Source organism: Rhineura floridana, chromosome 2 (assembly GCF_030035675.1).
Source record: "Rhineura floridana isolate rRhiFlo1 chromosome 2, rRhiFlo1.hap2, whole genome shotgun sequence".
Lineage (NCBI taxonomy): Eukaryota > Metazoa > Chordata > Lepidosauria > Squamata > Rhineuridae > Rhineura > Rhineura floridana.
In genome coordinates, this window is record NC_084481.1 from 231,366,138 (window position 1) to 231,390,043 (window position 23,906).

Here is a 23,906-nt window from a genome sequence, read left to right on the forward strand (position 1 = left end):
GATGCACAATTTCTTCCCCCACACTGCTTCTAAATGTAATGCCTACAGTTTCCCTCGTTCATTGGGTTCTTGTTTTGTGTGTGTGAGAGAAAGAGACAATCTTTTCTCCAAACCAAACCACCATCTTTTAAATTATATTTGAAGTGGAGGAACCCCCCAGAGGGATGAAATGTCTCATTTGTTTCATCCGGGAAGAACAGCCGCAACTGTTTTAAGAAATCAGGAAAATAACAGAAGTTTAAACATAATAAAATAAAAAAGCAGTGTCAATATTAGGTTGCTCAAACACCACTGCTTGGCCTAGCTGAGGCATCTAATGCTCTTGAAATTACCCTTTACTTGCCTCTTGCCTTTGTTCAGCTTTTTTGAATCCACAAAATAACTGAAATGTTGACCTTTAATACCCAGAAGAGCCTGTATTTTGTAGCAGGTGAATGAAAGCTGGGTAGTTGTTTCATCAGTGGAGAAAAAACAAAACTTAACACACACACACCCCACACACATTTGAATCCTGCCCTACAACAAACATGGAGCCCACGCTTTGCCCATCTTTATCTTCACCACAACCCTGTAGAGGAGGATGGAGATGGGGAACATGTGGCCCTCCAGATGTTGTTGAGCTTATTGCTATAGGGGGGTCTAAAAGTGTAATAAAATAAATAAATAATAAATAAATCGTCCAACATCATATGGAAGGCCACATTTCCCCATCCCTCAGCTATGAGGTGAGAGTAGCTGGCCTAATGTTGCTCGCTGAGCTCCGTGGCTGGGATCTGAACCCAGGGCTCTCTGGTTCAAACCCAGCACTTTGCTCTCTGCACTATGCTTTCTTGAGCAAACTCCCTGTTGTGGAGTGTTAAATGACATATGAATGATTTCAGCCATAACTGAGGCCATTCAATGAACCAAGAGCCATCCACTGAAGCTGAATGTTGGAAAATTCAGGACGGGAGAGAAAAAGTTATTAACGCAGCACATAGTTCAGCTATGGAATTCACAACCACCGGAAGCAGTGATGGCCACCAACGTGGATGGATTTAAAAGAGGATTATTAGACAAATTCATGCTGGGAAAGGTTATCAATGGCTGCCAGCCACAATGACTATGTTCTACCTCCACCTTCAGAGGCAGCATGCTTCAGAGAGCCATTTGCTGGGAATCAGAAATGAGGAGAGCTGCTGCTGCACTCGTGTCCTGCATGTGGGCTTCCCATTGGGTCATCTGGTTGGCCACTGGGAGAACAGGATGCTGGATGGGATGGACCTCTGGCCTGTTCCAGCTGCAGTGCTTCTCTGATGGTCTCTGTTCACCAGAAGCAATGATGTGGTGGCTCTGACCACTACCTGGCCAGCTGTGACCCCCCTACGAGGAGAAAGGGAGGTGGGTGGGTGCAGGTGAAGCGGCCAAGGGTTGCTGCCCGGCGGCAGGGCAGGACTTCAAGCCCAAAGTCAAGGGCCCAGCTTGGCAGAAGGAGCAGGAGAACGCCCACCTGCAGCAGGCCTGCTTTGTTGAGCGTGCAGGTTTCCAGCTTACCCTGGTGCCGGATTTGAATTTCGGCAGAGCAGAGCTGACTTAAGAAACACCACCTTGTGGCACAAATTGGAGCCCTGCCAAGGTGGGAGGCCTTCTCTTTTCGCTTCCTGAACACTAGCACTGCCCTGATTTGTTGTTATGTGCCTCCAAGTTGATCACGACTTGTGGCGACCCTATGAATCAGCGGCCTCCAAGAGCATCTGTCATGAACCACCCTGCTCAGATCTTGTACTGCCCTGATAGGAAGAGGTTAATCATTATCAAAGTGAGAAACAGTGAGCTGCTCTTCTTCACCATGTCACTGTGATTCAGCAACTCTGGAGAGGCGTGCGTGAGCTGGACAGTGCAGACCGTGATGCTCTTTAAGCAGACTGAAGCTCAGCATGTCATTGGTTCTCTTGGTCGCTGAGCAGGCTGGTTTGGTCATTAGCCTTGCGTAGTTGCCAACAGGCTGTGTGTCCCCTTCCTCCCCCTCCCCCTTTTGCGAAAGCTTTGACGTTTGAGTACATCGTGAGTAGGTATTTCAAAAGCTTGGGCCCTTTGCTCAAACACTGGCAACCTTGTGTTCTCACCAGCTGCAACTGCTTGCAAGGCTCCACTTTCTGCAAGCCACCTGCTCTCTTACAAAAAAAAAATGGTGGCATGGTTAGCGTGATGGAGTTGGCTGCAGAAACCTGAGTTCATGCCCCTGCTAGGAACATAGGAATCTGCCTCATACTGAGTGTGACATTTGGTCCACCTAGGTCAGGTCCTGGAGAGCCTGGGGATTGAACGTGAGACCCTCTGTGTGCAACGCAGATGCCACTGGTGGATGCTGTACCACCAGTCTACCAATGGAGTTGATTTATTTTATTTATTTTAAAAAAATATTTCTATCCCGCCCTTCTACCCTGTAATAGGGCACTCAGGGCGGCTTACAAAAATAAAATCAAACGTACATAATAAAATTGTAAACAATAAATCACAAAAACATTAAAATAAATTAAAATACATAAAATACTACACACACACACACATATAGGGAGTGGTACTAAAGGGGATTATGTAAAATTTAACATTTGTTGTTATGTGCCTTCAAATTGATTATGACTTATGGCGACCCTGTGAACCAGCAACCTCCAACAGCATCTGTTATAATCCACCCTGTTCAGATCTTGTAAGTTCAGGACTGTGGCTTCCTTTATGGAATCACTCCATCTCTTGTTTGGTCTTCCTCTTTTTCTACTTCTTTCTGTTTTCCCCAGCATTATTGTCTTTTCTAAATTTAACACAGAAGGCATAAAATCATAAAATCAGTTTCGGGCTCTATCTTCAGTCCCTCCCAAAGGCTCTCCGGAACAAGATTGTTTTCAGAAGTCTCTGGAAAGCCATGAGGGAGGGAGCAGAGCAGATGGTCAGTTAGTTTAGAAGTATGTGGGAAGGGGTAGAGACACACCGTTGTGCTGGTGCCAGCGGGTCTCTTCCTTTCTCTCATCTGAAAATGGGGGCACACAACTCTAGTCAAACTCCACCCCTTTTTACTGTTAAAACCTGGTGGGATCAGCTTGAGTGTTTTGGGTTTTTAAAAAATATTCAGGATGTAAACACTAATCGCCAGATCAAAGTGTTTCCATTAGCCACACCTGGAAGGGAAACGGGTTGATCTGGCGATCAGTTATTAAATCTCTTTGAAGTTGATTTTTTTTAAAACCCATCCACCAGATTTCACAATAAAAAGGGGTGGGGTTTGACTAGTGTCGTGTGCCCCTGTTTTCAGAAGAGAAAGAGGTGGAGACCTGCTGGAACAACAGAACAGTGAGTATGTTTCTGCCTCGGTCAGATCAGCTCCAGTGCATTTTTTTTAAATTCAGCTTCAGACAGATTTCACAGCTGATTGGTAGATCAACCCATTGCCCCTCCAGGTGTGGCCAATGGAAATGCTTTGCTGCAGGCAGACAGTGATTGGCCCAACACTTTGCTGTGGGTGGTCCTGAAAAGCAGCAGTTGAGGAAGGGAGGTGTGGCCAGCAGAGAGCAGTGTGGCTTCAAAACATAGCCAGAAAAACCATTCTCACTGCTTTTGAAGCAATTAGTGTGCTCACAGCCAAGCTGACTTCAAGGTAAAATGAGCTCGAGCTGCAATTTCCGAGGTCTTGGAGTAAAAGGGGGGCAGGTTTTGACTAGTGTTGTGTGTGGAGCTGGGGACGCACTGAAACCAGCACAACCACAAGTGTGGCTACCAGTCGTTGCTTTCGCCAATGCCCTTTGAACTTTGTTTTTTCCCTGCCGAATCCCTCCTTCCATGATTGGCTAACCACTCAAGCATAGACTGAAATACATGGATCTGGCTTTCCCCCCCATCTTCTTGGGACACATGGTAGTTGACAACATGCATATTTATACAGAAAATGCTCAGCCAAAAATGACTCTTTGCACGAGGTGATTTATTTTTGTGAAGTCCTTGAACAAGGCTCCTTCCAGAATAACGGGAGAAGAGGGTTGGGAACAGGGGCTGGTCCCGGATGGACAGTTTAACCTCTTATTGGCTTTAGGTAAAGTTGGCACAGACCTCTTTTGATCCCAAAGGCAAAAGGGCAAGCACATGTTTCAGTACAAAACCCCAAAGCTGAGGCACACTGAGTTGAAAAACAGAGAGCAAGCAATGCTACAACAAACAAGAGATCTCATTTAGGGACTGCATGCTTTCTGCATAAAAGTACTCTGCTTTTTGCAGTTTAATCCTGACTATATCGAAGAGCTGGTCTTCAAACCATGCTGGCAATTCTGCTGCCTTCACGATAAAATACCCCTACCCTTATTAACACCTGGCAATGAATGGGAGTTACTTCTCCTGTTCTGTTTTGCTGGCAGAAACTCTGCAACACATTCAGACAGGAGATTTCTTCCAATTGAAATCCACTTCCACTTTAAACTAATCGCCCCCCCCCAAAAACAGTAGCAGAAAGGGGGGAGGAAAGGAATTCTTTAAATTCATTTTGTTGTTATGCGCCTCCAAGTCGATTATGACTTATGGTGACCCTATGAATCAGTGACCTCCAAGAGCATCTGTCATGGACCACCCTGTTCAGATCTTGTAAGTTCAGGCCTGTGGCTTCCTTGATGGACTCAATCCATCTCTTGTTTGGCCTTCCTCTTTTTCTACTCCCTTCTGTTTTTCCAAGCATGATTGTCTTTTCTAGTGAATCAGGTCTTCTCATGATGTGTCCAAAGTATGATAACCTCAGTTTCATCATTTTAGCTTCTAGGGATAGTTCTGGTTTAATTTGTTCTAACACCCAATTCTTTGTCTTTTTTGCAGTCCATGGTATCCGCAAAGCTCTCCTCCAACACCACATTTAAAATGAGTTGATTTTTCTCTTACCCGCTTTTTTCCCTGTCCAACTTTCACACCCATACATAGAGATCGGGAATACCATGGTCTGAATGATCCTGACTTTAGTGTTCAGTGATACATCTTTGCATTTGAGGACCTTATCTAGTTCTCTCACAGCTGCCCTCCCCAGTCCTAGCCTTCTTCTGATTTCTTGACTATTGTCTCCATTTTGGTTAATGACTGTGCCAAGGTATTGATAATCCTTGACTAGTTCAAAGCACAAAACACTCTTGGATTTTTCACTAGCTTTTAAACGCCTTACAGGCATACCCAAATTTCTGCAAAGCTGGAATCTGTGGGTAGAGGAGGGACACAGGAAGGCAGTAAAATCAAGCTGGTAAGAGAAGGCAGCTGGGGCGGAAGGAGGAGGAGGAGGGAGAGTTAACTGTTGGGGTGTTGACAAAGCAGCCAATCCTCATCTGAAAACAGGACCTCCCTGTTATATAAGACGTTGCCTTATACCATGTCAGACAATCTAGCACAGTACTGTCAAATCCCATTCACCCTAGGCGTTATTTCTGGACTGATTTTTGCAGAAGACTCCACCTGGTATCCATTGGGAGTGTTATTTGGCTTAACCGGTGTTCTTTTTGGCCACTAGGTAGCAACAAATTCAAACTATTACATCTCCCGCTTGCACCTACACAAACTAGTCAAAAGCCTGTACAGTGCACCAATTCACTGCTGAAGGATGAGTGCAACAGCAGCAGTGAACAAGATGCAAAGTATCCACATTGAGGGGCAACCCTTCCCCCCCCCCTCCAAAAAAAAGGCAAAATAGAGTAAAGGAAATATATATGAGTAAGACAGGACACACATGATAGAGATATGTACAATTATGTATAAAATTATGCATGCTGTGGTGAAAGTAGACAGAACACCCTCCCTTAACACTAGAGTTCATGGACATCCAATGAAGCTGAATGTTGAAAGATTCAGGACAGACAAAATAAAGTACTTTTTCACGCAGCGCATAGTTAAACTATGGCATTCACTCCCACAGGATACGACAATGGCCACCAACTTGGATGGCTTTAAAAGAAGATTAGACATATTGGTTTGCATATTGGTTTGGAAACTGCAGATTAGGTAGCTTTGCCTTTAAATGTGACCTGAATCAAATGTATCCCTCATCATCGATAGTTTTGTCAACTTGTCTGAAAGAGCCATTAAGTTCTGGCAAGCCTTTCACAATAAACGTATTGCCACCTCTCCGTTTTTAATCATTAGATGTTTTAATGTTCTCTTGTTGCTATAATTTTATCTGTACTTTTTCCCCCTTCACTTAATGGTAAGCTGCTTTGAGACCAATTGTTGAAAATGGGCAATAAATGTGTCAAATAAAAAAATGAATATTTTACTACAATTAACCTTCTTAATAGTGCTATAAAAATGTATGTTGCAAAGCACTGTATTTGTTTTTCAAGTGAACACCAGGAAGGGGAAACAGAAACAGCTGTTTTGGGAGTCCATAGATCATGTTTGCAATGCTTGAGATGGCAAGCAAAGGCTCTCTGTTTTCTGTAGAGAAGCAACAGGGTCAAGTTGGGCTCATTTATGGCAAGGGGATCCAGCATGTTGCCCTCTGCGTGCTGTAGGACTCTAACTCCCATCAGCCCCAACCAGCATGGACATAAGCCAGGGCATGACGGAGGCTGGAGTTCAGCAACATCCAGAGGGCACCACGTGGACTACCCCTGGTTTATAGCTTTTAAGCGGCAACCTCAGTTAAACTTGAGCATGGGATGGATAACTGTGTGCCTTCCCTTCACTCCCTTATGAAGAACATAAGAATAGCCTGCTGGATCAGGCCTGTTCTCACAGTGGCCAACCAGTCCTTTTAAGAACGGCCGGTGTTGTTAATATAGTTGCGGCTCTGAGATTGCAACATTTTAACTCATTGCTGCCACCTGGATGTAATAAATAGCTTTGAATGTGTTTATGTTTTGTGAATGATTGAATTGTTACTATATGTGAGTCTTTAGTTGGAATTGTGTTGTAGTTTAATATTGTTTGAGTGTATTGAGTGTATGTTTATTGTATTGTATTATTGATTAAGTGTGTGTACGTGTGTGAATTTTTGTGTATTTTGATATAAATTTTTGGTATTATTTGTTATTATTTGGTATGAATGTGTGTGTGTGTTGGTGCTTTTATCTGTTTTAATATGTGCCTGGGAGAGTGTATTATACATCAACCGGGGAGACCTTCGGGGGCCCCAATTAGCGTAGTGACGGGTAATGGGAGGTATGGTGTTGTGAGGAGAACATGCCAGGTAAGGGGAACTCGTCCCAGACAAGTAGTGTCTGTGACCTGTTCCGGTTCTCCTCACATCCCCAGGACTGCTGGTTGTCCTATCAGTCAGCCTTCGGATCTCCATATGCTGTTGTTAAACGCCAGGTCGGTACAACATAAGATCTCCCTTGTTTATGATTTAATTGTGGAGGAGGCGACTGACCTGGCGTGTATAACCGAGACCTGGGTGGGTGATATGGGAGGAGTTGCTCTTACCCAGCTCTGCCCACCTGGGTATGCGGTTCAGCATCATGGTAGAGCCGAAGGTCGGGGAGGCGGGGTTGCCGTGGTCTATAGGAGTTCTTTCTCACTCTCCAAGCACCCTGTACAGGTGACGACTGGTCTGGAGTGTCTCCACCTTGCGCTGGGCCAGAGAGACAGGTTGGGAATTTTGTTGGTGTACCGCCCGCCCTGCTGCTCAACAAATTCCCTAACTGAGCTGACAGAGGTAGTCTCGGAGGTACTGTTGCAGTCCCCTAGACTGTTGGTACTGGGGGACTTCAACGTTCATGCCGAGACTGCTTTATCTGGGGCGGCTTAGGACTTCATGGCGTCCATGACAACCATGGGGCTGTCTCAGTTTGTTACTGGCCCGACGCATGTGTCAGGACATACCCTTGATTTGATCTTCGCCACTGGACAGGGAGATGGTGATCTGGAGGTTGGGGATTTTTCATCTACCCCATTGTCATGGACAGATCACCGCTTGCTGAGGTTTAGGCTTACGGCGACCCTTTCCCTCTGCAAGGGTGGGGGACCTATTAAATTGGTCCGCCCTCGGAGATTAATGGATCCTGAGGGTTTCCAAAAGGCTCTAGGGGATTTTCCGACTGAGAAGACTGGCGCTCCTGTTAAAGCCCTGGTTGGAATACGGAGATGACCCGGGTGGTTGACACGATCGCTCCCATGCGCCCCCTCCTATGCAGAGCTCATACAGCTCCATGGTATACCCCGGAGCTGAGAGCAATGAAGCAAGAGAGGAGGAGGCTTGAGTGCAGATGGAGGCGGACTCCTGACAAATGCAATTATGCCTTGGTAAGTGCCTGCTCTAAGCGATTTACAGCAGCGGTGAGGGCAGCAAAAAAGAGTTATTTTGCTGTCAGTATTAAGGCATCACTCTCTCGCCCAGCGGAGCTTTTTAAAACTGTACGAGGGCTTTTACATCTTGGCCCTCGGGATACTATAGATTCATCTGTAGCCCGTTGTGATGAGTTCGCTGGACACTTCCAAACTAAGATCGCTTGCATTCGTCAGGACTTAGACTCCAATATTATAGCAGTTGGATTCAATGAAGCATCCAGACCACGGTCTTGTCCTCATTTATTGGATGAGTTTCAGTTGGTGCAGCTTGAGGATGTTGACAAGATCCTTGGACTGGTGCGGGTGACCACGTCTGTGCTGGATCCTTGCCCCTCTTGGCTGGTGAAAGCTGGCAGGACCGGAACCGCCGGCTGGGCCAAGGAGGTAATCAATGCCTCTTTGTGAGAGGGTGTGGTCCCTGACTGCCTAAAAATGGCAGTAGTGAGACCGCTCCTGAAGAAACCCTCCTTGGACCCAGATAACTTGAACAACTACAGACCTGTGGCGAATGTTCCGTTCCTGGGCAAGGTTCTGGAGCGGGTGGTGGCCGGCCAGCTCCAGGGACTCTTGGATGACACTGATTATCTTGATCCGTTTCAATCCGGTTTTAGGCCTGGATTTGGTACCGAAACAGCCTTGGTCGCCCTGTATGATGACCTTTGTCGGGAGAGGGACAGGGGGAGTGTGACCCTGTTGATTCTCCTTGATCTCTCAGCAGCTTTTGATACCATCGACCATGGTATCCTTCTGGGAAGGCTCACGGAGTTGGGAGTTGGGGGTAGTGCTTTGCACTGTCTCCGCTCCTACTTGGTGGGTTGTCAACAGAAGGTAGTGCTTGGGGAACACTGCTCGACACCCTGGACTCTCCATTGTGGAGTCCCACAGGGATCGGTACTGTCCCCCATGCTTTTCAACATCTATATGAAGCCGCTGGGTGCGGTCATCAGGAGTTTTGGAGTGCGTTGTCACCAGTACGCTGATGACACACAACTCTATTTCTCCTTTGCATCTTCCTCAGGTGAGGCTGTTAACGTACTAAACCGTTGCCTGGCCGCGATAATGGATTGGATGGGAGCTAACAGACTGAAGCTTAATCCAGACAAGACCGAGACGCTGTTAGTGAGTGCCTTCTCTGCCCAGATGGTGGATGTTCACCCTGTTCTGGATGGGGTTACACTCCCCTTGAAAGAACAGGTTCGTAGCTTGGGAGTTCTTTTCGACCCTTCCCTGTCTCTTGAGGCTCAGGTAGCCTCAGTGGCACGGAATGCTTTCTACCATCTCCGATTGGTAGCCCAGCTACGTCCCTATCTGGACAGTGACGACCTCGCCTCAGTCGTTCATGCTCTGGTAACTTCTAGATTGGACTACTGCAATGTGCTCTACGTTGGGCTGCCCTTGAAGATAGTTCGGAAACTACAGTTAGTCCAGAATGCAGCGGCCAGATTGTTGACGCGGACCAGAAGGTCCGCTCATATAACACCTGTTTTGGCCCGTCTGCACTGGCTTCCTATTTGTTTCTGGGCTAAATTCAAAGTGCTGGTTTTGACCTATAAAGCCTTACATGGCATGGGATCGCAATACCTGGTGGAGCGCCTCTCCCAATATGAAACTACCCGTACACTGTGCTCAACATCTAAGGCCCTCCTCCGAGTACCATCCCATCAAGAAGCTCGGAGGATGGTGACTAGAAATAGGGCCTTTTCGGTTGTGGCTCCCGAACTGTGGAATGGTCTGCTCGATGAGGTGCGCCTGGTGCCAATGCTGCTATCTTTTCGGCGCCAGGTGAAAACCTTTTTATACTCCCAGGCATTTTAAAGTGTATTTTTACAGTATTTTATTACTATGTTGTATTCTGGATGTTGTTTGGTTTTCGTATTGTTTGTGTGTTTTTGTTTCTTGAGTTATTGTATTTATATATTGTGCTTGCTTTTACCTTTTATGTACACCGCCCAGAGAGCCTTCGGGCTTAGGGCGGTATATAAATTAAATTAAATAAAATAAATAAATAAATAAAAGATGCCCCAATGTGAAGTCCACAAGGAGAACCTGAGAGCATCAGCACCCCCCTCCCTTCCTGTGGTTCCCAGCAACTGGTATTCGGAAGCATACTACCTCCAACTGTGGAGATAGCGCATAACCATTATAGTTAGTAGCCAGGTATTTGTCTAAACCTCTTTTAAAGCCATCCAAGTTGGTTGCCATCGCTGCTTCCTGTGGGAGTGAATTCCATAGGTTAACTATGCGTTGCAGGGTGGAGGTGTGTCCGTTCTCACTGCAGCAACAGGGACGTTCAGGATTCTTAGGATATTTCACACACTGTTCAGCACATTAAAAATTTTTTATTTATTTATTATTTGATTTATATCCCACCCTTCCTCCCAGCAGGAGCCCAGGGTGGCAAACAAAACCACTAAAAACACTTTAAAACATCATAAAAACAGACTTTAAAATACATTAAAACAAAACATCTTTAAAAACATTTTTTTAAAAAAGCTTTCAAAACATCTTTTTTTTAAAAAAAAAGTTAAAAACATTTTTTCAAATACATGTTTAAGAATATATTAAAAAGCAATTCCAACACAGATGCAGACTGGGATAAGGTCTCTACTTAAAAGGTTTGTTGAAAGAGGAAGGTCTTCAGCATGCGCTGAAAAGATAATTGAGATGGCTCCTGTCTAATATTTAAGGGGAGGGAATTCCACAGGGTAGGTGCCATCACACTTTTATTAGGTTTTTAAAATATAACCATTTTCAATCTAACACACACACATAATATTTATAATTTCACATATGGTTTCACATTACGGTTTTCCAGTTTTTTGATAACAGGAAGAAGTCACAAAAGTGAAAGACTGCATATCATAGCTGTTACCTGACAGAGGAAGAAAAAAAATGGCTAACTATGTGCATTTACTATAAAGAGAGTGTACAGTATAATATTCAACTAAGTCCTACTCAGAGTAGACTTAGTAATACCCATTAACTTCAATGGGTCTACTCTGAGTAGGACTAGCATTGAATATTAGCCAGTAGAGAAAAGACAATAATGCTGGGAAAAACAGAAGGGAGTAGAAAAAGAGGAAGGCCAAACAAGAGATGGAGTGATTCCATAAAGGAAGCCACAGACCTGAACTTACAAGATCTGAACAGGGTGGTTCATGACAGATGCTCTTGGAGGTCACCAATTCATAGGGTCGCCATAAGTTGAAATCGACTTGAAGGCACACAACAACAATTTCAATTTTTAATTGAAGGTGCCATCTCTGATGGAATGTATTGCATTTCTGTATTATTAACATAAGAAATAAAAATATGCCACACTGCACAGAAGTTGTGTGGCTTTTCCTGCACCTCCTAACAATCTTCCATGTGTTGGCTTTCATGCTATCTCCAACTTCCAGTCATTCCTGTACCATATAGCTAAATCCATATTTTCCAGAGATTTCCATGTTTGAGCTATGGATCGTTTGCTTGTTTTAATGCTGGTACTACATGAAGATTGGGCAGCAAAAATGTGTGCATTTTGGCAGAGATGTCTTGAACTTACTGTCAGTCACTTTCATTATGTAATCCCCAAGTTCCAGTATTCTGGCGGGGGGGGAGGGAAGGGGAAGGGAAATCCCCTCTGGCCAGTCTCAACCCTAAACATAACACGGGCATGTTTTGCTTTGCTCCTGTCGCTTGCTGCAATTCTGGGAAATCCTGGAGCGTTGCTGTCTTTTCCTTCCAAACATGGCTCAACTGCCAGCCTATCTGTCCAACAGTTCTCCAGACTGGCTGTCACAAATGAGTCTATTGCGCCATCTGCTGACCAAAGCACTATAGATAGCAAAGGGTGGTGTTTACTTGTCACCAAAAAAATTAAAAAGTCTCCTGTGAGTCCAAAGCGCCTGCCTGCCAACAGCCCTCCAAGTGAATTGTTGCCAATAATTTATAATATACACAGGGGTGTAGTTGTCCGGGATCTCAGGGGGTCTTAAACTCCTTGCCTTTTGGGGAGCAGGGTCCCTATTCCTCCAGCATCCTATGACCCAATCGGCACGAAAGGAGAGTGTGATGGCCACTGAGAAGTCTGCTAACGTGCTTCTTTGTCCTTCCTTGCTGATTGGAGCCAACCGGAGTGAAAGGTGAGTCAGCCACTGAGAAGTCTCTTCTCAGTAGCTAACACACAGACCTTTCATGCTTATTGGCTCCTAGGGACATCTGTTGTTGTGGGAGAAGGCATTAACAAGGATCTTATTCTCAACCCACAAGCAAAAAAAAAAAGGGTTTGTGGCTTTGACTATAATGAAGGGACCCTGCACTTAAGGATAAGAACATAAGAGCCTGCTGGATCAGGCCAGTGGCCCATCTAGTCCAGCATCCTGTTCTCACAGTGGCCAACCAGGTGCCTGGGGGAAGCCCACAAGCAGGACCCGAGTGCAAGAACACTCTCCCCTCCTGAGGCTTCCGGCAACTGGTTTTCAGAAGCATGCTGCCTCTGACTAGGGTGGCAGAGCACAGCCATCACGGCTAGTAGCCATTGATAGCCCTGACCTCCGTCAATTTGTCTAATCTTCTTTTAAAGCCATCCAAGCTGGTGGCCATTACTGCATCTTGTGGGAGCAAATGCCATAGTTTAACTATGCGCTGAGTAAAGATGCTGCTGTGTGTTCCATGCGATGTAATAAAAGATCCTGCAAGGTTCTGCTTCCCATGGTTTTAGCAGAGAAGGTAACAAAGATAAATAATAATAATAATAATAATAATAATAATAATAATAATAATAATAATAATACTTCCTACCCTCCCCAACCTACATACACATAAATAGTTAACCTTCTAACATCACATCTCCCAGGAGCAGTGGAAACATCGAGGGAGACAAAAAGCTACAGCCCGGTGAGTAATGTCGATATTAATCAATGTTACCAGGTTCTTTGGTGCTATTTATAGGGCCTGATGCCCACAGTGAGAAGGGGGCAAGCAATCACCTCCAGACTGGTGGTTTTCTTTTCTTTGCAGGTATATTTCTGCAACATGTCATTGACACAGTAACAGTGCATTAATGGTGGATTTATGCTGGCCCGGCCACACATCATTCCAATTTATTTGCTGTTCTGTGAGGCTTCCGCAATGTTACTGCCTTACTGTCATCTAGAGTGGGACCCTTAAACTATAGGACTCCAAAAGAATCATCTTGCGTCCACAATAAAAAGGACATCTTGAGGGCCCCTCTTTGGCAACGTGAACTATTCTCTCTGTTCTGTGAGGGAGGCTAGTTATCTCTTCACAGAGACGTCTCTGCCCCCTTGCCAAACCACAGCTCCCATGATTCTTTGGGGGAAGCCAAATAGCTATACACATCTGTACTCTTCATCTCCCTCCTGCTGCTTTATTAACATTAAAAAGGGAGCCTTCACCTTCTTTTGTGATCTTATGAAATGCACAACAAATGAAACGGTCCGTTTCCTGCACGTTCATCTATTGGCCATTTGCAATTATTTTTCAAATTAGGTTTTATACCTGCTGTTTTAAAGGGCCACTTTTTTACGTAGCCATAGCAGAGACAGGGAAGAAGTGTCCGCACAGCCATGCATACTGAGAGATGTTTCTTTTCTTTTTTTTACTGCAGTCGAACAAACAAGCTGCAGTTTTAAGCGCTATTTCTCTGAGTAAATGTGCTGAGGATCAGGCTTCCCAAGTAACAAGAGAGGCAGACAAAAAAAATAAATACACTGAAAGAGTCACCTGAAGACAAGGAAATGACTTAATCACTCAGATTTACTGATTCATCCAACCAATGCTTATGGGGTTCCAGTGGTGGTTGGTAACATGGAAACACATACTTTTCCCTCAAGGGCCGCTCTGTTCAGTTGGAACAAGGCTTCCCCTCATCATATTTGGAATGTTTTACTCCAGTTAGGAAAGGGACATTTGTCCTGCATTTCAGAGGCTGGTTGCTTAGCAATTCTGAGGTGACTGAACAACAGCTAATATGCCTAGAGCAGCATTTCCCAGCCTGATGTTTTGAATTACCACTCCAAGATACCTAGAGGGACCCAGGTTGGGGGAAAGCTGCCCTAGAGGTTGAACCCTACATAGCGCCTGTGGTCCAAGTCAAGTAATCTATTTAGCGACTGGGGTGGTGGGAAAGCTGAGGGCATGACTAGACTTTATGAGAGGGGGGTCATAAGAACATAAGAACATAAGAAGAGCCTGCTGGATCAGGCCAGTGGCCCATCTAGTCCAGCATCCTGTTCTCACAGTGGCCAACCAGGTGCCTGGGGGAAGCCCGCAAGCAGGACCTGAGTGCAAGAACACTCTCCCCTCCTGAGGCTTCCGGCAACTGGTTTTCAGAAGCATGCTGCCTCTGACTAGGGTGGCAGAGCACAGCCATCACGGCTAGTAGCCATTGATAGCCCTGTCCTCCATGAATTTGTCTAATCTTCTTTTAAAGCCATCCAAGCTGGTGGCCATTACTGCATCTTGTGGGAGCAAATTCCATAGTTTAACTATGCGCTGAGTAAAGAAGTACTTCCTTTTGTCTGTCCTGAATCTTCCAACATTCAGCTTCTTTGAATGTCCACGAGTTCTAGTATTATGAGAGAGGGAGAAGAACTTTTCTCTACCCACTTTCTCAATGCCATGCATAATTTTATACACTTCTATCATGTCTCCTCTGACCCGCCTTTTCTCTAAACTAAAAAGCCCCAAATGCTGCAACCTTTCCTCGTAAGGGAATCGCTCCATCCCCTTGATCATTCTGGTTGCCCTCTTCTGAACCTTTTCCAACTCTAGAATATCCTTTTTGAGATGAGGCGACCAGAACTGTACACAGTATTCCAAATGCGGCCGCACCATAGATTTATACAACGGCATTATGATATCGGCTGTTTTATTTTCAATACCTTTCCTAATTATCGCTAGCATGGAATTTGCCTTTTTCACAGCTGCCGCACACTGGGTCGACATTTTCATCGTGCTGTCCACTACAACCCCGAGGTCTCTCTCCTGGTCGGTCACCGCCAGTTCAGACCCCATGAGCGTATTTGTGAAATTAAGATTTTTTGCTCCAATATGCATAATATTACACTTGTTTATATTGAATTGCATTTGCCATTTTTCTGCCCATTCACTCAGTTTGGAGAGGTCTTTTTGGAGCTCTTCGCAATCCCTTTTTGTTTTAACAACCCTGAACAATTTAGTGTTGTCAGCAAACTTGGCCACTTCACTGCTCACTCCTAATTCTAGGTCATTAATGAACAAGTTGAAAAGTACAGGTCCCAATACCGATCCTTGAGGGACTCCACTTTCTACAGCCCTCCATTGGGAGAACCGTTTATTCCTACTCTCTGCTTTCTGCTTCTTAACCAATTTCTTATCCACAAGAGGACCTCTCCTCTTATTCCATGACTGCTAAGCTTCCTCAGAAGCCTTTGGTGAGGTACCTTGTCAAACGCTTTTTGAAAGTCTAAGTACACTATGTCCACTGGATCACCTCTATCTATATGCTTGTTGACACTCTCAAAGAATTCTAATAGGTTACTGAGACAGGACTTTCCCTTGCAGAAGCCATGCTGGCTCTGCTTCAGCAAGGCTTCTTCTTCTATGTGCTTAGTTAATCTAGCTTTAATAATACTTTCTACCAGTTTTCCAGGGACAGAAGTTAAGCTAACTGGCCTGTAATTTCCGGGATCCCCTCTGGATCCCTTTTTGAAGATTGGCGTTACATTTGCCACTTTCCAGTCCTCAGGCATGGAGGAGGACCCAAGGGACAAGTTACATATTTTAGTTAGCAGATCAGCAATTTCACCTTTGAGTTCTTTGAGAACTCTCGGGTGGATGCCATCCGGGCCCGGTGATTTGTCAGTTTTTATATTGTCCATTAAGCTTAGAACTTCCTCTCTCGTTACCACTATTTGTCTCAGTTCCTCAGAATCCCTTCCTGCAAATGTTAGTTCAGGTTCAGGGATCTGCCCTATATCTTCCACTGTGAAGACGGATGCAAAGAATTCATTTAGCTTCTCTGCAATCTCCTTATCGTTCTTTAGTACACCTTTGACTTCCTTATCATCCAAGGGTCCAATTGTCTCCCTAGATGGTCTCCTGCTTTGAATGTATTTATAGGTCAAGATGATGTTGCTGGGCCTGCTTCACCTCTACCCACATCCCTAGGAGTGACTATTAAAGAATCGTTTGACCCGATGACCGCCACAGCAAGCTTGTTCCCCACGCCCTGAAAGCAGTATCCTGTGAACCAGGGCAAGGGCTGCTGAATCCGAAGCTGCTGTGGAGGGTGGCCTGGTAATAAAATACCTATTTTAAAAGCCAATGAGCCTAGCTCAGTGGCCTCACTTCACTCATTCATTGGAGATCACTTGTGGCCGGGTAAGATTATCTTCCAAGATAAGGTCTTTAACGGTGGGTCCGTGAGTGACTGTGGAGGCCAATTCTGGATCCACACAAGGTCCCACAGTGAGGACATCGGTTTCCAGGTGGAAGAGGGTCACGATGAGGATTTGTTTGACGTGCCTTCCACTTAGCTCGTCTGTCCCGTTCACCCTATATCTGTGCTTCTTCAAAGTCCACAGCACCTTTGATAATAGCTGATCTCCATTTGGGACGTTCAAGGGCCAAGACTTCCCAGTTCTCGATGTTCATGTTCCTTTTTTTAGATTCGCTTTAAGAACATCTTTAAACCTCTTGTGCTATCCACCGATATTCCGTTTTCCATCCTTAAGTTGGGAGTAAAGTAGCTGCTTTGGAAGACGGTGATCTGGCATTCGAACAACATGGCTGGTCCAGCGAAGTTGATGTTGAAGGATCATTGTGTCACTTCACTATTACATGCCAACTCACCTGTCATGCTGCCAACACCCATCAGGTACTCAGGCTGGAGTTCCTGAAACTTCTGCCAGTTCCACTTTCCAGCATTGCTCAAAGGCACCATTGCAGAAGACGAGCCTGGATGATGGATCAGGGCTAAGGCCCATTGACTACAGCTTCTTGTGGGCAACCACATGCCTGTGAGAAGCCTGCAAGCAGGGCCCAAGCGCAAGAGCACCCCCCCACTTATGATTCCTCCCAGCAAGTGGCATCCAGAGGCAAATTGCTTCCGACAGAGCACGGCCATCGAGGCTACCAGCCATGGCCAGCCTCATTCTGCATGCCTTTGTCCAACCCTCTTTTTGAAAGCCATCAAAGTTGGTGGCCATCACTACCTATGTGGGAAGGGCTGTAGCTCAGTGGCAGAGCATCTACTCCAGGTGCGGGGGGGAGAGATCGATTTCGTGCAAGACCCTGGAGAGCTGTTGCCAGTCACTGTAGCAAATATTGAGCTAGATGCACTATTAGTCTGACTTCGTATAAAGCAGCCCCTATGTTCCTCTTGCCGGAGTGAGTTCCATAGATTGACTATTTTTTGTAACCTATAGAACCAAACTATGTTTGACAGTTTTTAAAATGTATATTTTTATGGTGCAACGGCCTATGGCCATATGCAAATAAATAAATATTGATTGATTGATTGAAATTGACTATGCACTGTGTGAAGTAGAATAACAGAATCACAGAATTGTAGAGTTGGAAGGGCCTGTAAGGCCATCAAGTCCAACCCCCTGCTCAGTGCCTCTTGAATGCCTCCAGTGTTGGAGAACCCACCACCTCCCTAGGCCATTGGTTCCATTGCTGTACTGCTTTAACCATTAGGAAGTACTTTCATTCATCTGTGCTGAATTCTTTCAACATTCAGTCTTCTTGGGTCAGCCTGAGTTCTAGTATTGTGAGAGCAGGAGAAAGCTTTTCTCTATCCATTTTCTCCACACGGTGCATAATTTTATACACCTCTGCCATGTCCCCTCTTACTCACCTTTTTCTCAAAACAAAAAAGCCCCCCCCCTTTTCTCCCTAGGTGCTCCTCTGCCTACCTTTTGGACATGCCACGTTGCAAGTGCCAAAAACCTCCCCTCCTAAAGGTGTTCCTAAGCAAAACCTCAAGCGCAGCCTAAGCCTTGTGATGCATTACTTTAGTGGCAATCAAAAATGCTGGTGTGAAAACATTTTTTTAGATTCGCTTTAAGAACATCTTTAAACCTCTTTTGCTGTCCCACGGTTTGCTGGGGGAAGTCATGTGCTCAAAATGTGCTTTAAACATATGGTGTGTGTTGATACCTTACGACTAAAGTGGGGAGAACCTTTCTCCCTTTTGGAGGAAAAAAGCACCCTCCTCCCTCCTCTCTCCAAACCAAAACAAAACAGACAGCCCCAAATAAAGAGCCAAGACTCCCCAGTGTTACAAAATCTTGTATTAATCATCTTCCTTCACTTTCAATATAATGTTGATATGAAACATAGGCATGACTCCTAGTTACATGGGAGGAGAACAAATATATATTGTAGCAAGTTGAAATCACGAGGGTGTTTCACTAGAAACAGCAACAAATTGAAAACTGTACACTTCCAAAGAAATTACAGCATCCCCAAATGTTAGGATTTCCCTCCCTCCTCTTCCTTCCCCCCCCCCCCGTATATTCAGGAAGCTAAAACGTGTAAACAAACATGCTATTTCCATATATGACAAATTTCCTTTTTTTAAAAAATATGCATTGCTTGGCAACATTAATTAGGCAAAAATATTTCTTTGTGCACTAATTTTATACAGGGGGAAACGCATCCTTCCCCTTCCAACAAAATGAAAAAAAAGGGGGGGAAAAGGTCAAGACTAAAATGCGTGCACGAACAGCAACTTAGGGCTTGTTTTGTGCTGAGAGCAGGCATGCAACAAAATAGGAAACCCAAGCTTTTTTCATTTACTTACAGTAGGCATAAATACATAAGGATTATATATTAATACGGGAGGAAGTATTTTGCTTTGTTTGCCTTGTTTTTAACATTTATTAACAATCCTGCTTTCCTGCAATTCCTCCCAGAGGAATACACATTCACCATTTTTTTTTAAAGTAAAGATTAAAGGAATACAAAAAATAAAACTCGCTTTGCAAACTCTGATGATTTGTATAAAATCAACTTTAGTGTTATCATAGCTGTGCGTGCAAATTATACTTTTCTGCAAGGTCTCCTCTTTCTGCTTCTTCAAACCAGGCACAACCAGAAAACCTCTAAGGACTGAGGAGAGGAGAGAGGGAGGTGGAAAGAGGGCTGTGCCTGTGGGTCTCGCTAGGTGCTATGAGAGACCCGGAGTGGCTGCTGTTCTGCAAGCCTCTTCGGCCCTTCTGTTTCCTCCTAGCATACTAGGCTAGCGTTTGCCAACCTGGCGCCCTCCAGAAGTTTTGGACTACGGTTCCCATCAGCCCCAGATGAGAACCGTAGACCAAAACATCTGGAGGGTGCCAGCCTGGCAAAGGCTGCTCTGCGTAAAACATGGCCCAGTCCCTGCACACCCTCTTGCCTTGCCCCTGAAGCCAAGGCTGTGAGGGGGTTTGGGAGGACACATCATGCGCCGCATTTGATAGAGAAAGAGACGGCAAAGACAACAGCATCTAATTTAGCCCTGTGACATCCAGAGATTGAGAGCGAGAGAGGAAGTTGGTGAGAGAAAGTTCAGCGCTGGCTTGAAATGTGGGCTCTATGCAGAACACTGATTCCGCTATCCGAACTGCCTATGGGTCTGTACATCATTTGCCACAGGATTGATTCAGAGAGCAGGGGACAGAACGCCCCCCCTCCCCCTCTCCCATCCCAATTCCCTCTGTGATCTCAGGATGAAAAAAAAAAGGAAAATGGCTAGACTGCATCCTGGATAAGCTGCACAAAGGGGGCACTGAATGACACCTCAATAGAAAGGCTTGGTTTCCTCCGTGTCATTTGTTCTTGGCCCCGCCCAGGAGAAAAGGACAGAGAGGCGAAAAAGGCACTGCCAAAGCCCAAGATTTTGGAGAGTCTAAGGAGGCTGCGGCGTGGATCCCTGCTATCAAAACAAACGGCTCGATGACAGGCATATACAGCGGCCATCTTGACCACCAAGGGCTTGGAACCAACTGGCGTGTTCGCAAGACTTGAATTAAACAGTCAGGCCTGCCAGGAAAATGTATGTATGGGCCCTGTTTTGACAGGCATGGCAAACTATCCCAAATCCTGTTGAATCCATTGACCGAGCTCATTTAGGGTCATGTTCACACCATAGATGCAAAGCACATTTATAGCACTATTAACAGTCATGGAAGAATACCGGGAACTGTAGTTTACCCTTCTCAGAACAACAATTCCCAGCACCCATAGCAAACTACAGTTCCCAGGATTCTTTGTGGGAGAGCCATGGCTGTTATGAGTACTTTAAATGTATGGGGTGGATGTAACCTAGGTCTCCGGTGTGCTTGTTCTTAACGCAGCAAGGGCCACCCTGAGACAGTTTGGTGCCTGAGGGGGAAACCCCAAATGGCTGATTAACATGGGTCACGCTCCACTGGGAAATCTCCCTTGCACAAGCTTCTTGGGAATGAACAAGAGCCTCACTGTGCAAGGACATGGAAACACGTCAAACAGTGGCTGCCTTCCATCATCTCCCAGTCATGCCATTTTCTGTATATAATCGCTTTCCATTCCAGCTGACAGCCTAAGGAACTGTGCTCAGACCTGTGCCACCCTGTGGTCTACACAGTTTGTTTCCACGGTGTGAAACACAGCCAAGGGCACTTGGAAAAATACTGGATTGGTTCATGTAGCAGTATAGAAAGTATCACAGTGCAGGAAGTAAGAGACCTCCCCAGACCTCTTCCGAATTGGGGCTACTGTCCCCAAATGAATGCGAAAGTAGTGGAAACCTCAGAATTCCTCCCCACCCCCACCAACCCCAAACCTGTTACATGAATCTCTTTGCAGTTCCCCATTCAACGATAGTCACAAACAACTAAAAAGACAAGCAGCAATACAAATTTCGTATGTGATCAATCGCATAGTAAAAGTTCTCTCTGGGAGAGTAGGCTGGGATAAGCAGCTTACACACCCTTGCAATGAGAGCAAGGAGGAAGAAGAAAAAATAGAATCCCACACATTTCTACATAGTGAAATATTTTGCAGTTTATGACACTATCGTATATAATTGCTTATTATAAAACGGTTGCATTTGGCAATAAATGGGTAAATACAAAAACGAAAGGCACTGCCACTTTTTAAATTTTAAGATACTAAACATTTGACTTCCATGGCCTTCTGCATGCAACTTTTTTTTAATATATATAAATAGATTTCAATTTAGTTCAGATACATCTGGTGCTCTCCCCCCACCCCCTTAAACATGTTCTCTACCTGCAGTCAATACAGGACCTAAAAGAGAACTTGGGTGGGATACCCTAAAAATGCATCTGAAGTCTCTTTTGCTTAGACAAGAACGACACGCACACACACGCACACAACTTAAAAGACAATGGACCTGCACACAGTCAGTGGGAAAGATGATCTCTTATTCAAAGGAAAAGAATGAAGCATATGATTGTTAATATCAGGATTTCTATCATGGTTACCAGCCATAGCAAGTTATAGTTCATATATTTATCCAAAATAATATATCTTAATAATCAGATAACCTCTGTTTTCCTATATTCAGCAAAAGGAATAAATAAAGATTTCTAAATACTTTGAGGAACGCCGCTCTTTTCTACCCCCACCTTGCATCCAGAGATTCCCGCACAAGCAACACCACACAGGTTTTGTAGATCTCCAAAAACACTCAGAACTGCCATTCTCTCTCCTTTGGTGTCCAGCCTGTTTCTTATACTCTTGGATGACCCATGTGCTCTCCCCATTGATAGGCTGAGCATCACTGGTCAGGCTGCTCTCCAGAGCAAGCTGCACTGCATGGAACAGAGGCAACCCTCCTTCACAGCAGTGCAGCCTGCGCCAGAGACCTGCTGGGCGGATTGTGCATCTCTTCCCAAGGGCCTTAAAAAACAAAAGAAAACATCACTTTCCAAAACCTTTTCTCTCCACTACAATATTCCTCCTTTGCTGCAATCAAAATATGCCCCCTCTTGCATTCTGGTAAACATGAAACAGAAATGGCATTTTGGCACTTTTAAGAATAAAATAAAACGAAATGAATGTCTTCAAAATACTGCATCTCAAACGCATTTACATAGGTCTCTGGAGGCTCAAAATTATGGTTGTAGATGCTGTGATGCAGCCTTTTCCCTTCCTCTCCACTTCACTCTGCGTATTAAAAAGTCACAGCAAATGTTTGGCACAGAGATAAACCTTGATCAGGTTCAGAAAGTTTCCATTCTTCCTGATTACACTGGGTCATGGGTACATTGCAGGGAGGCAAGGGTAGGAAGCAATTAACTTGCACACCATATGCTTAACAAGACAGGGGCTTTCTGTATCACACCTTGGGCACATCTACACTCCATGCTGAAACCAGTTTCATGTAGGCTTAAACAAGGTGCAGGAAACCTTTGGCCTCCTGATATTGCTGAACTACAACTCCAGTGTCCAGGGATGATGGGAATTGTCGTTTGGCAACATTTGGAGGGCCAAAGGGCCCCCACACCTGGCTTAAACTGTTGTGGTTTCCACCTGTGTGCCCTGTCAACTGTACTTCTGGGATGGAGTTGAGGATACACAAAAGTGGGTGCTTAGCATCTCCGCAAGATTGGAAAGAGGGTTAAGGGAACCACACCCACTTAAAACCAGTCTCAAACCAGTTTAAGCCTACAGTATATACTCCATCACAATGATTCCTGAGCACCTTCTCAAAACTACAATTCCCAAGATTCCATGGGGGAAGCCATGATGATGAAATTGGTTTCACACCACTTTACAGTTCACAGTGTAGAGATAGCCATTGCTTGGCACTGAAGGAGACAGCCAAGAACTAACATAAGTGCGCTGCTGGATCAGGCCCATCTAGTCAAGCATCCTGTTCACACAGTGGCCAACCAGATGCCCTGAAGGAATATCCCTGGAGAAGAAGACACAGAGGTGTTTCTTCTTCCACTGAAACCACCACAGCAGGAACAGGGATCAAGAAATGCAGAAAGCCGCTAGCCAGATGAATTGGGGAATGCCAGCGTGGCTGAAGCAGGGTGTGCATTCCTGCACTGCTATGATCACAAGTGTTGAAATGGTGCACAGATCCCCCAAATAAGTGCTGTTTAGGTGAGCCCTTATAATCAGGTATTACACTATATGCTGGTATGATGTGATGCACCAAAATATGTCAGATTTTTGAGCTGCACACTTTTTTAAAGCTATTATCTTCCTGTAGGTGGCAACAGCACATAATTGCAAAGCCAGCAGAGAAACATTGATATGAAGCATGGAGTTCGTGAGGCTGTAGTCACACTCTCTTAGCTTGCTTTTTTGGGGGGCGGCAGTCTATGGTGCCTTTTCTAGACAATTCCAAGTAGCCACAAGGAGCAAAACGCTTACACGTCAGCTTCTTGTTTAGACAGAACACGAGCAAACCACATTGATTCCATCCATGCGCATACTGCTCCAACGTGACCTCACATCCCTCGCAGGTTTGCACAGAGGCTGCTTTCAAAGGCATTCTGGACTTGCCTGTATGAAATCTGGCAGGCCCAGCACCAGAGGAAAACGACGAACATGAAATGGCCAGTGTTGGAAAGCCACGCGCTACCAGATCAGTTTTCTTTTGAACCTTTTCCTCCATGACCCGCCTGTGCACT

At 45.1% G+C, this 23,906-nt stretch overlaps 1 protein-coding gene across 1 annotated transcript in view; it reads left to right on the forward strand.

Annotated features, from left to right (window-relative positions):
• Positions 1 to 23,906, forward strand: part of GMFB (glia maturation factor beta) — a 510,168-nt gene that overhangs the window by 224,572 nt on the left and 261,690 nt on the right. The window lies entirely within an intron of this gene.